This window comes from Chrysochloris asiatica, unplaced genomic scaffold (assembly GCF_000296735.1).
Source record: "Chrysochloris asiatica unplaced genomic scaffold, ChrAsi1.0 scaffold00085, whole genome shotgun sequence".
Classification (NCBI taxonomy): Eukaryota; Metazoa; Chordata; class Mammalia; order Afrosoricida; family Chrysochloridae; genus Chrysochloris; species Chrysochloris asiatica.
Window position 1 is genome coordinate 6,876,839 of NW_006408603.1, and position 14,553 is coordinate 6,891,391.

Sequence of the window (14,553 nt, forward strand, 5' to 3'; positions counted from 1 at the left end):
GGAATCCTGGCCCAGTCAAGTTGACACAAAACCTTGACTATTACACTTACCCTTGTATATATACACATGTTTCTGGTTTCATTTCTATAGATAATCCAGTCTAAGGCAGCACATAGTCTCTCTTCCTTCTCCCTAGAAGTGTTTGTGTAATATTGGAATAATTTCTCACTTGAATATTTGATACAACTTAACAGTGAAGGCATCTTACCCTGGTGTGTTCAAGAATAAATTTTTGATTATTGACTCACTTAAAAAGTGAGCTTATAAATTTTAGAGATTAGTCCCTGGTTTGATATGTCATTGATAAAAAAAAATTTTTCCCCCCATTCTGTAGGTTCTTTTTTTAAGGAATCCTGGTATCATAATGGATTATGATCTTGGCTGCTAAATGCAAGGTCAGCAGTTTGAATCTATCAGTCACTTTGCAGGAGAATGATGAATGAGATTTTCAGAAACCTTATGCAGGGTCATTATGAATTGGAAACAGTTAAGAACCACCATCAAGTTCTCTTTTTACTCTTTGGTGGAGTCTTTTGATGTGCATTGTTGTTGTTAATTGCCATTGAGTCGATTCTGAGGAGTAACTGGTGAGCTTGATCAACCAACCTTGCAGTTCAAACCACTTTGCAGTCCAGTACATTAACCCACAACACCACACCAGGACTCTCGCTCTCTCTCATATATATATAGTTGTTGTTATGTGCCATCGAGTTGGTTCCGACCCATAGCGACTCTGTACAGGGTTTCTGAGACTGTAAACCTTTACGGGAGCAGAAAGCCTCCTCTTTCTCCCATGGAGCGGCTGGTAGTTTCCAACTACTGACCTTAAGGTTCGCAGCACGATTCATAACCACTACGCTACCAGCGCTCCTACATTCTACATATATATTTATATGCACTACAAATATATCCATTAATATAGTAGAGCACACAGAGGACAAAGTTTTGAAAACTTCTTAGCCATATATTTTGAGGGAATGAATTGCTGACCATGGGAGCTCAGGGCCATAGTATTGGGGGATATCAAGTTTAATTGGCAAAATATACTCCACAAAGAAAATATTCTACATCCTATTTTGGTGAGTAGTGAATGGGATAATTAAAGCTTGTGAATGGCTATCTAAGGTGCAATTGTTGATCATCCATCTGGAGCAAAGAAGACTGAAAAAAAAATCAAGACACAAGGAAATAATTAGTCCAAAGAACTAATGTACCTCACGAACCCCAGATCCCACAACTCTTTGACTAGAAGAACTTGATGGTGCCTGGCTACCAATGTTGATCTGTCTGAAAAGAATCACAAAATAGATGGTCCTGGGTTGAATGGGACAAAATTGTAGAACAAAACTCAAAATCATAAAAAAAAAAAAAAAAAAAAAAGACCATGCTTACTGGTCTGAAAGAGATTGATGGAGTCCCTGAGATACCCTTTGTAGGAATGAAGTGCAAATACTCCAAAATATCCATCCCAATGTCAACCTAGACCATATCTCCTATCCCTTCTCCTTGCTCCTGTTACACATCCGAAACTCTTGGTTCTCATGGTTTAATTATACATGGGCTAGGAAGGAACAGATAGCCTCCTCTTCCTGCTATCCATACCAAAACTCTGTTCCCTCGGAAGGGACAGAAAACCCAGCACCTTGTGGTTTTCCTGCATTTGTCATGTTATCACATACCACCCTTAACTGCACTGATGCATGAAGCTTACATACCCTATGATATAAAAAGACCCTATCCTACACCCCTCATGGAAAACTTGACTATCCAGCCAGCTGCCAGTAGAAACACTCATCATGGTTGGAAAGTTTCCATGTTTTTAAACTTTTTCTTTTCTGGAATAAACTAATGTCTATTGGACTGACACCTGGTTGCGTTTTTGGTCTCTTGAAAACCATATACACAGAAGGATTCTCCCTTTTGGGTCAAACCCCCCAAATTTGCAACCCATCAGGAGACTGAAAAACCCAGGACTCCTGAGATGAGATGAGAGGGAAGAGGAAAGCTGCAGGAGGATCATGGGATGATCATTTGCCTCCAAGTGTGGTCTCGTGGCACAGTTGTTAGAAATGTGAGGACCAGCATGTGTGTACCAGGATGCCCTGAAAATGCTGCAAGGATTATTGGAACTACTGCATGGAGTTGGGATCTTTAAGGCTAAGAAGGACACTAGGGCACTGGTTACATGCAAGCCACTACTGAAGTGGGAAGTGGATGTGGCTGTGAGGCTGGAAGCCAGAAGGCTGAAAGATGAATTGCATTGAGAGAGACAGGCATGGATGATACAGGCCAGCACTACCAAGGTTGTGGCCACCCACCTCCAATTTGGTCTAGGGAAAGTCCACCATAGAAATTTGGTCTAGGGAAAGTGACCTTTCCATCAGCGGGTGTGCACCATAATCAGGAAGGCGGATTAGGATCCCAAGAGATATGACATACTGGAATCCTCAACCGAAGGAAGGAGGAGGATTGGAGGCAGGAAACTGAGGTTCCATACCTAGAAGCATGACCAGTCCTAGTTGCCAATATTAAAAAGACCAGCTCTGTCCAGTTGGTGTGGATTCTGCCAATTTTCTGGCCCCTGAGTGGCAACAGGACATCACCATGCAGACCCATACTGTCAGTGAGCTGGTGGAGTTGGCTAATCGATATTGGCAGAGGGGAGAGAGTCTATTGTGGTTTGGCTCCTCCACTTGTGGAATGCTGGGATGGAAGATATAGTATTCACTGGCTTTGAAATGTCCAACGTGGCCTCTGTAGCCACTCACCCCATACTGTGGCAGTGGCTCTATGCTGCATTGAATGAGGCTCAGATAGTATTTCTTTTAGTTTGGATTATAGCTGCCTGTAAGCCTCCTGGTTGCATGAGGAATACATACCAGACTTCCCAACACTCAGGATAGCTATAGAGGAGTAATAGGGAGTGATTAGAGAGCTGGGGATGAAGCACATTGTGTATGCAGAGCATTATCAGGGCTCCAAAAATGAGCTGCTAACAGACAACATGAAAGATGTTACTTTAAAATCAGCTCCTAAACAGTGGTATGGATTTCTGGTGTCTATATTGAGCCCTATAGTGGGACAGCTAGTGGCCCAGGCTTCTCAGATTATAGCAGACCTGGAGGAGATAGAGAAGCTCTCAGATGGGATGTCTGAGCTGTTGGAATGCAAGAGGAAGGCGAGTGATCAAGTTAAGGCAGAAAACAGAGGAAGCCTTGTTTGCATTACCAGGAAGCAATTGTGGATTGACTTGCTTGCTACTGGAACCCCACAAGAAAAAATTGACAGGTAGCCAAATACAGTACTAGTGAAGCTATGGCAAAATCTTCACCCTAAGCAGCAGTTTGTTAAAGGAAAAGATTCTCAGGAGCCCTCAACCACTAATGCATCCCTGATATGGGAGATGCTAACACCTCTGCATTAGAAGGGGGCCAAGGGTCTCCCTTGCCTTTAATATGAAGACTATTGGGGAGTGAAGGCCACATGTCGTGCTAACCATCCATTGATTTACCAAGAACAAACAGACTGTTTTAGTATTAGTAGATACCAGGGTTGAGAGTACATTAATTTATAAGTTTGTTGCTCAGAACCTATGGAAGTGAGCCAAGAGCCCAGGTGTTCATATGTTCCCCTAAATTAATGATGTCATGTTACGCTGTTAAGGGCTACATGGCATCTTACTCTCCTGTCTATCATGGGGATCTGGAGATAGTGCTTTGTTTAGTACATATTGTTGCTGTGACCTGTAGTTACAACTTTCCAATGATGAGGCTCGAGGGATCCTGCAAAAGACTGGCGATATAAGGGCCATTTAGGGGCATTGGAATGGAGTGTAAGGATAAAGCACAAATGCTCCAAAATGGTCACCTTAATGTTAACCCAAACCGTATCTCCTATCAATTTTCCCTGCTCCTCCTAACCATACTGCAAGTCTTTGTTCTCCTGCTTTAGTTCTACATATGCTAAGAAGGAGCAGACAGTCCTCGCCTCCCGATATGCATATTGAAACTCTTATACATATGCTAGTTAGAGAGTAGAGAACCAGGTACCTTGTGGTTTTCCTGTCTTTTCTGTTTTCTGCATATCACCCTTAACCGTCCTGACACATAAAACTTGTATACCCCCATGATATTAAAAGATCCTAGCCCATGACCCTTATGTGGAAAATCTTGATTGTCCAGCTAGCTGCCAATGGAAACAGCTACTGTTCTCATCCTGATTAGTAAGTTTACTTGTTTGCAAACCATGTCTTTTCTTTTCCATAATAAACTATTGTCTCTCAGACTCACTCCTGGTCACTTTTTTTGGTCTCTTGGCAACCACATACACAAAAGGATTCTCCCTTCAGGATTTAAACCCAAACAGTGTCTGGAGCTAAATTCACCCCCATGGCTCAATTGTCAGTCAATAATAGATATGTCTATAATGTAAAAAATAACACAAAGCAGGTATGCCCTCCTTAGAACAATTAACTATATAAGATCAAAAGGGCGACATTTGCAAAGGTATAAGAATGCAAGAAGGAATAGTAAAGAAGGAGGAAAAGAAACACAGGGAGGAAGTGTAAATAATGCTGTTACATTGAAGTGATTGCATACAATCAATGATAGAAAACAAATATGTATGAGTTGTTGAAGAGAAAAACAGTTTTCTCTGTGAACTCTAACCAAAATCACAATAATTTTTAAAAAATGAATAAATACAAAAATATTTTAAGTGAGTTTATAAGTTATAAGGCTGTAAGTCTATTAAAAATTTCTTTAGTCAGTTTTTTCTAGGAACAGTTTTTATCTAGAACTTATTTGTTTTCCCATAATACTCAGGTTGTTTGGCACAAATTTGTTAGTAATATTTTTTCTGGTTAGTCATTAGGGCTGTTTGCCAAATATATCTTATTCTTTCCTCTATTGGAAATATGGTAGAATTGAACTTCCTAATCTTTTTTTGGATGAGCTATGTGTATTTGACTAGTTTAGGGTAATGAGTTGTGACCCTAAGTGACCCTAATTGACTTGGGCTGGAGCATTTAATTAATGCAAGACACCCAGAACTCCTCTTTCCCTCTGGAAACAACAACAACAACACACCCTATAATTGCTATTCATAAGGTGTTTAGTAGCTAAGCATTCCCAAGTAGTCTACCTCTTCTTCTTCCTACTCTGTCTTACTCTGGAAGCTCTAATGAAACCTATCTAACTACATGGGTGACCCTGCTGGTATTCAAAATATCAGTGGCATACTTCCAGCATCACAGCAACATAAAAGCCACCACAGTATGGCAAACTGACAGAGGAGTGGTAGTTTTGGTAGGTAGTGCATTTCTAGATATTTGTCCATTTCTTATAGATTTTCATTTTGGGGGAGTACAATGCTTCATACTATTCTGTTACCATTTTTATTTCCATTGGTTCTGCTGTGACATCACCTATATAATTTCTGATTTGTATTTGCTACATCTGTTCTTTTTTGTTAGATTTGCCCATTTTATTCATATTAACAAAGTGCCAAATTCTTTTTTTATTGATCATTTCTATTGTTTTTCTGTATTTTTTTTTCAATCACTTCTGCTTTAATCTTTACAATTTCTTTACTTCTGGTGGAAGTTGGCTTGCTTGACTGCTTTTTTTCTAACTGTTGGAGATGTTAAGATGTTGATTTTGTCTATTTCTTCTTTTTGGGTGTGCTCATTTATTGCTATAAATTGTCCTCTGAATTATGTTTCTGCTGTGTTTCAAAGGTTTTAGTATATTATGGCTTTTGTTCTCATTTGATTCAAGGAATTTAAAAATTTTGTTCATTACCCAACAGCTTTTAAGCACAGTGTTATTCAATTTTCATGTATTTTATTTTCCCCCTTGATCTTCCTATTGTTGATTTTTTATTCCATGGTATTGTGATCTAAAAAGATGCTTTGTAGTTTTTCAAAATTTTAAAATGTGATTTATTCTGTAGAATGTACCAAGTGCACTGGAAGAGAATGTATATTGTGCTGTTACTGGGTTGAATGCTCTGTATAAGTCTGTGAGGTTATGTTGGTTGATTGTGTTTTACTCTTCTGTTTATTTGTTGATTTCTTTCTAATTGTTCTGTGTTCCAGTGAAAGCGATGTATTAAAAAAATCCTATATTATTGTCTTTTTCTTTCTTAAATTCCATTAGAGCTTAATTTATGCATTTTGAGACATCTTTCATTAGATGTAAAGATATTTATGATGATTATGGTCTCTTGTTCAACTGACCCTTTAATCATGATACAATGTCTTTCTTTGTATCTTATACTGGTTTTTTACTTAAAGTCTATTTTTTCAGAAATTAATATTGCCATTGTTCATTTTTTATTGTTGTTGTTTGATATTTTTTTCCCCATCCTTTGATTTCTGGTCTATTTTTTTATTTAAACTTTTATTGTGATTTTATTAACAGTTTATATGGGAGAATAATATTGATTTTGCATTCAACTTATATTTTGTTTCATTGCAATGATTATAATCCCCTCCATGCATCATTAACAGTATTTGCTTCTATACCTTCTGTTTTTTTGTTTTGTTTTCTTAAATGTACATAAAATTATGCAGGACATATATAATAGTTTAAACAACCAAAGGGCACATTCTGCAAGCCAGTCTTCTGGCCACCAGCACACAGACTTTCTCTTCTCATGAGTGTAGAGATCTCAGCTGCTTTATCTCTTCATGCCATCACCTCTGCCTCTGTCTCTAGTGTTACTGCCTCTCTTGTTAGGGTCCCACATTCCTCTCATGCTCTTCTATATTGATGGTCCTAGGGTCCTCTGTTCCTAGAGTGTAAGATTAACTACCCTCCTTTTGCTACACAACTTCTACCTTTATAGTTGTGGCAATCACAATTAGTCATGGTAACAATTACTCACTATTGAATCAAATGAATCCTATCCCCATCTCCTTTCACCAGACCCATCTAGATAAGATGAAAACTATTCAGTGGGGATTTCTACCTTCCCACACACACTCTGAAACTAAACTCCCTCTTGAAAATTTGTAAGCCAGTCACTTCATGCCTTTATAGCCCTCCTCATTTTAGGAGGTCAGTGTCTAAGCTGCCTGCCCTATCAACCCTGTATACAGAGGGAATAGGCTTGATTCTTGATGTGATGACTCCTTCCCTCTCAGTTGATATTTTGAGTTACTACATCTCTGGCCTATTTTTAACTTTATAAACTGTGTCTGTTGTAGACAGTATATTGGAGGATTTTGTTTTCTGATCTATTCTTCTACTCTCAAGAGGTTGAGACTGGTGCATTTAGTTAATTTACATTCAATGTAATTATTGATAAGTATGAATTAATTGCTGTCATTATGCTCTGTGTGTGTTTTTGTGGAGCTTCTGGTTTCTTTGTTACACATAGTTTTCTGTACTGAGTATTTTTGTGTGGATATTCTTGTCATTGTCTTAATTTCTGTTGTTTTAATGTTTACTAAATCTTTACCACCTCTTGTCTGTCAGTTTGCCATACAATGATACTTTGTCATACTGTGGCTTGCAGGTTCATGTGATTCTGGAAGCAATGCCACTGGTATTTTAAATTCCAGCAGGGTCACTCCTAGTGAACAGGTTTCAGATGCACATCCAGATGAAGACAGACTAGGAAGAAGGAGAGTTGGACTAGTTCTGAATATTTAGTCACTGAAAACATTATGAATAGCAGTGGAACACTGTCAGATAGCACCAGAATATTGGATATTGAAGCATGGTGAAGAGCATCAGATTATTGTCAGATACAAGGCTGGAAAATGCATCTCTCAGGTTCAAAAGCACTCAAAAAGTGACTGGAACAGAACTGCCTCCTCAAAGTAGAGTTTATGGCAATGATGTGAATAGAGTAAAGCTTTCAGGACCTTCATTTGCTGATGGGCACAACTCAAAAGGAGGAGAAAAAGTTGTAAACATCCATTAATAATTATAATATAGGCTGCATGATGTATGAATATAATAAAACTGAAAGTTGTTAAAACTGAAATGGAACACATAAACATTGATATCTAGGCATTAATGAGCTGAAATGGACTGATACTGGCCATTTTGAATCCAACAATCATGTGGCTTACTATGCCAGAATGACAAATTAAAGAGGAAAGGCATATCATTCATCATCAAAAAGAACATTTTATCATATGTCTTGAAGTATAATGTTGTCTATGAAAAGATAGTATCCATATGCGTACCAGGAAGACCAGTTAATATAAATAATCAAATTTATGCACCAACCACTAAAGCCAGTGATAACAAAAATGAAGAATTCTACCAACTTCTTCAGAAATTGATCAAACATGCAATCAAGATGTATTGATATTTACTGGCAACTGGAATGCAAAAGTTGGAAACAAAGAGAATGATCAATAGACAATATCATTAATATCTTATGCAAGTAAAATGTTGCTAAAGATAATTTAAAAATGGCTGTAACTGTACATTAACAGGGAACTTTCAGAAGTTCAAGCCGAATTCAGAGAAAGTGGAATGAGGCATATTATCACTGATGTCAGATGGAACTTGGTTAAAAGCAGAGAATACCTTAAGATGTTTACCTGTGTTTTCTTGACTATGCAAAGGCTTTTGATTGTGTGAATCATGACAAGTAATGAAGAACATTGCAGAGAATGAGTATTCTGGAACACTTACTTGTGCTCATGAAGATCTTATATATAGATCAAAAGGCATAACAAATAGACAATAAATGGTTAAAATTAGGAAAGGTGTGCACCAGGGTTGTAGTCTTTCACCATATTTATTCAACCTGTATGCTGCGCACATAATCCAAGAAGCTTGATTATATGAAGAAAAACATGGCATCAGGATTAGGGGAAGACTCATTAACAAACTGAGATATGCAAATGATACAACTTGTTTGCTGAAAGAGAAGAGGACTGAAAATACTCACTGATGAAGATCAAAGAACACCACCTTCCATATGGGTTGCACCTCAATGTAAAAAAAACAAAACAAAAAGCTTTACTTCTGGACCAATAAATAATATCAAAATAAATGGAGAAAAGGTTGAAGTTGTCAAAGACTTCATTTTGCTCATATCAACCATCAACACTCATGGAAGCAGCAGTCAGGAAATCAAAAGAAAATTGCATTAGGCAAATCTGCTGTACAACACCTCTTTAAAGTGATCAATTGTGAAGAGATCAGTTTGAGGACTAAGGTGTGCCTGACCTAAGCCATGGTATTTTTAATCACCTCATATGCATGTGAAAGTTGGGCAATGAATGAGAAAGACTGTAGAAGAATTGATGCATTTGAGTTATGGTATTGGAGGAGAATCTCAAAAGTACCATAGACTGCCAGAAGAAGAAATCAATCTGTGTTGGAAGAAGTACCGTCAGAATTCTCCTTAGAAGCCAGGATGACCACACTTCTTTCATTCTTCAGACATATTATTAGGAAGAACCATCCCTGGAGAAGGACATCTTGCTTGGTAAAGTGGAGGAGGGTCAGTGAAAAAGAGGAAGATCCCCTACAAGATGGATTGGCAAAGTGGCAGTTTGCCATGGGCTGAAGCATAGCAATGATTGTGAGATTGGCACAGAACAAGGCAGTGTTTTATTCTGTTGTGCATAGGTTCCACAGCTCCTAACAACAACAAATCTTAATAGTTTTCCTTTTTCTTGTTTTACGTGAAGATATACTGATTTTCCTTGAAGTTACTCTGCAATTTATTAATGTCTTCCCCAGTTTAAAACAGTTTGATTTATTTTGAAATCTATTTAACTTTCTTGCCATTTAGAAGTTCTGTAATTTCACTTTTCTCTCCTTTTCCTTTGTAGCTGTTTTCATTCTGAATTGTTATCTCTGTGATAAAGCACACAACTGAAAAGCTCACAATGGATTGACTCTGACCTCCCTGTGAGCAAGAGGTGCATTGGGGGTGGACAAGGGTGGAGGCTGGTCACATTTTCTCTCTATTAGTATGGCTCTTTAAGATAAGCACTAGATTGCAAGGTCAGTTTGAACTGCAAGGTAAGCTGTTCAAATTCACCAGCAGCTCCTTTGAAACCCTATATAGGGTCATTATGAGTCAGAACTGACACAAAAGAACTTAAAATTAACAATGGTCACTGGTATGCATCTGCATTGCCAGGTTATTGTCTGTATCCAAAGCTGCTTGAAAAAGTTCAAGATGACAGTGCTGCATCTGGCCAGTCAACACAATTCACCTGTCTGTCTCCTTTTTTCACCATGCCTGTTAGGCTTATTCTCCTACTAAGCATTCAGTTCACTTCTCTATTCCTTCCCCTGAAGCTTTGGGTTCCAGAATTATCATCTGCATCTAATTTATTTGGTCTCCTGTATCTTTGTTATATAGCAGAAGTAGGGAATCTTTTTGCTGCCAAGGGCCATTTGGATATTTGTAATATCATTCATGAGTTGTACAAAATTATCCACTTAAAAATTAGCCTGTTATATTCATTCAAATATTTAATTAACTCACCCCTAATGTGATGGCTGCAGCTGCTTCTCTTTCGTGAAATGTGTGATGTTAGCTGGGATTGATGATGATGCTACTCACAACTGCTTTTCCAGGTTTGTGTTAGTCAGTTTGGAACACAGTCTACTCTTTGCAATGGTAAGTTTTGAAAAGAACTGCTTGTTGTTCTGAATACAGATACATAGTTCAGTGGATGCCTCCTCAAAGGGGGAAATTCATCACTGCTTATGTAATATTCATAGAACTCAAGCAGTGGGAGGTTATTGTGCTTAACTTTCAGCTTATCTCTGTTTTGCAGCTGAATGATTTCGTGTTGTAGGTTATCAGGCACATCAGCTGATTCCACATTGAACAGTGTAGCAAAGGTGTTCAGTCCCATTTGTTTACTTTTCATGTCCTTGAATCTTTCATTAAATGCCTCAATTAGTTTTGTACAGTAATCAGCATACTCGTTTCACACATTCAGCAGCATATTCAAGTATACTAGTAGGTTTTTGTCCTTCCAGAGTGGGGAAATGAACTATGTTATTCCTTTCGAGTTGTACTTTTCAACTCCTTAATTTAGCTTCAAGTGATTTCACATTTGAAATCAGGGAGCTGAGAAGCTGGTTGGGGCCCTGAAGCTTGACATTCAGCTCTGAGATGTACTTGGTAATGTCTACCATGAACGCCAGATCACACAGCCACTTGCAATCATTGAGTTCTCTGACAGGTTTGTCTTTCATCTCCATGAACTGTTGGACTTCATCCTGCAGTTTGTAAAACCTTATGAACATATTCCTGCGACTCACTCACCACACTTCACAGTGATAACAAGATCACTATACTCAGTCAAGATCATTCAGTAACTCCTTAAATTGTTGTTGTTGTTACGAGCAATCTAGCTGGTACTGATCCACAGCGACCTTATGCATAGCGGAACAAAACACTGTCTGATCCTGGGCCAACTTCACTACTGTTGCCACGCTTGAGTTAATCGATTCTGCCACTTGGCCAATCCATCTCGTTAGGGGTCTTCCTCTTTTTCTCTGACCCTCCACCTTATCAAACATGATATCCTTCTCCAGTGATTGGTCCCTCCTGACAATATGTCCAAAGTATGAGAAATGAAGTTTGGCTATCTTGGCCTCCAGCACTCTGGCTGCGTTTCTTCCAAAACAGATTTAGTGGTTCTTTTGGAAGCCCATGGCATTTCCAATATTCTTCTCCAACACCGTAACTCAAAAGCGTCAATTCTTCTACAGTGTTCCTTATTCACTGTCCAGCTTTTGCATGCATATGAGGCTATTGAAAATACCATGGCTTGGGTGAGGCGCACCTTAGTCCTCAAGCTGACATCTCTGCTCTTCAACACTTTAAAAAGGTCTTGTGAAGCAGATTTGCCTATTGCAATATGTAGTCTGATTTCTTGACTGCTGCTTCCATGAGTGTTGATAGTTGATCCAAGAAGAATGAAGTCCTTGACAACTTCAGTCTTTTCTCTCTTGATAAGAATGTTGTTTATTGGTCCAGTGGTGAGGACTTTTGTTTTCTTTACATTGAGATGCAATCCATACTGAAGGCTGTGCTCTTTGTCTTCATCAGTAAATGTTTTAAGTCCTCTTCACTTTCAGCAAGCAAGGGTGTATCATCTGCATATCACAGGTTGTTAATGAGTCTTCCTCCAACCTGATGCCACGTTTTTCTTCATATAGCCCAGCTTCTCGGATGATTTGTTCAGCATATAGGTTGAATAAATATGGTGAAAGAACACAACCTTGTCACACACCTTTCTTAATTTTAAACCATTCAGTGTTTCCATGTTCTGTTCAAACAACTGCTTCTTGGTCCATGTACAGATTCCTCATGAACACTATTAAGTGTTCTGGAATACTCATAGTTCGCAATGTTGTTCATAGCTTGTCGTGATCCACACAATCGAAAGCCTTTTCATAGTTAATATAGCACAGGTAAAAATCTTTCTGATATTCTCTGCTTTCAGCCAAGATCCACCAGACATCAGCAATGATATCCCTCGTTCCGCAGCCTCTTCCGAATCCAGCTGGAACCTCTGGAAGTTCTCTGTCAATGTATGATTGTAGCCATTTCTGTATTACCTTGAGCAAAACTTTACTTGCTTGAGATATCAAAGAGATTGTCTGATGATTTCCGCATTCCGTTGGGTCACCTCTCTTTGGAATGGGCACAAATACGGATCTCTTCCAATCAGTTGGCCAGAGAGTTGTCTTCCAAATTTCTAGGCAGAGATGTGTGAGTGCCTCCTGTGCCACCTCACTTTCTTGAAAGATTTCAATTTTTATTCCATCAATTCCTGGTGCCTTGTTCTTTGCCAATTCCTTCAATACACCTTGGACTTCTTCTGTCAGTATCATTGGCTCTTGATCATATGCTACCTCTTGAAACAGTTGAACATCATCTCTTGATACTTTCTGCATGTTTCAATAATTTGCCCAGAGATTCTTTCAATAACAAAAGCTGAAGCTTGAATTTTTACTTCAGTTCCCCCAGCTTAAGAAATGCTGAGCGTGTTCTTTCTTTTTGGTGTTCTGATTCCAGATCTTTGCACATTTTGTTGTAATATTTGGCTTTATCTTCTCAAGCTGATCTTTGAAATATTCTGTTCAGCTCTTGTACCTCCTCATTTCTTCCATTTGCTTTAGCATGTCTAGCTGGAGAGCAAGTTTCAGTGTCTCTTCTGACATCCATTTTGACCTTTTCCTTTTTTCTTGTCTTCTTAATGACTTTTTGCTTTCTTCATGTATGAGGTTCTTGATGTCATCCCACAACTCTTCTGATCTTTGGTCTTTAGTGTTTCATGTATCATAGGCATGCTTAAATTTCTTATTATCGTTGTTGATTTAATCTGCCAGTATTTGGTCAACATGTTTTTGAAGACATGTTATTTAATGAAGATACATTTGAAATGATCATGTGTTTGTTGTGAACTAATCTTATTGATGTTATAAAATAACTTTACTTAACTCTAAGCATGCTATTTTGCTTACAGTGTATTTTGTCTTATATTAGTTATACCAGTTGTCTTTTTTGCCCACTCTCTTACTATCAATCTTTCTGTATTGTGATGTTTTAGATATTTCTGTTGCAAACAGTATGTAATTAGACTTATATTTAATCCCGTATGATAATTTTATATTTTGACTAATGCACATAGTCCATTTACATTCCGTTTAAATACTGATAAATTAGGATTTCTTTCTACTTTCTTATTTTGTTCTTTGTGTTTATCACATCTATTTACTCTGCTTTCCCCTCTTGTTTGACATTTCTTTAATTATTCTTTTGAACAGAAGTTTTAAATTGTTTCTTTTTTGTCTCATATGATGTACACTTTACTTGGCCAAGTTTAAGTTTAATAAAGACATTTATTCACCTCCTGGAAATACAATGAACATTTTAACTCCATCTCCATTTATCGTCTTCAGACTTTGTCTGATATTTTAAATCCATCACTGTTTTTAATCTTTCATATGCTATAGCAATAATAATTATAGAATCAATTATCATTTATATTTGTATCTTATTTGTCACTTTTTTCTCTTCATTTATCTTGCATTTTTAAACCTTTCATAACTTTTTCCTCAAATTCATCCTTTAAAGTTTTTTTAGTGAGTGTCTGCTGGTAACAAACTCTCTTGGTTATTATTTATCTAAGAACATTCTTATTTGAATGTAAATACTTTGGAGTTCACTGTCTTCTGGAAAGATTTATCACTGACAAGCCAGTGGTCAATCTGTTGTTGCTTTGTGCTTTTTAGTTAATTCTGATTCATAGTAACCCCATATGACAGATTAGAACTAGAGGAAGACTCATTAACAATCTGCAATATGTAGATGATACAACCTTGCTTGCTGAAAGTGAAAAGGACTTAAAATATTTATTGATGAAGATCAAAGAGCACAGCCTTCAGTATGGATAGCATTTCAATGTAAAGAAAACAAAAATCCCCACCACTGGACCAATAAACAACATTCTTATCAATGGAGAAGAGATTGAAGTTGTCAAGGACTTCATTCTTCTTGGATCAACTATCAACACTCATGGAAGCAGCAGTCAAGAGATCA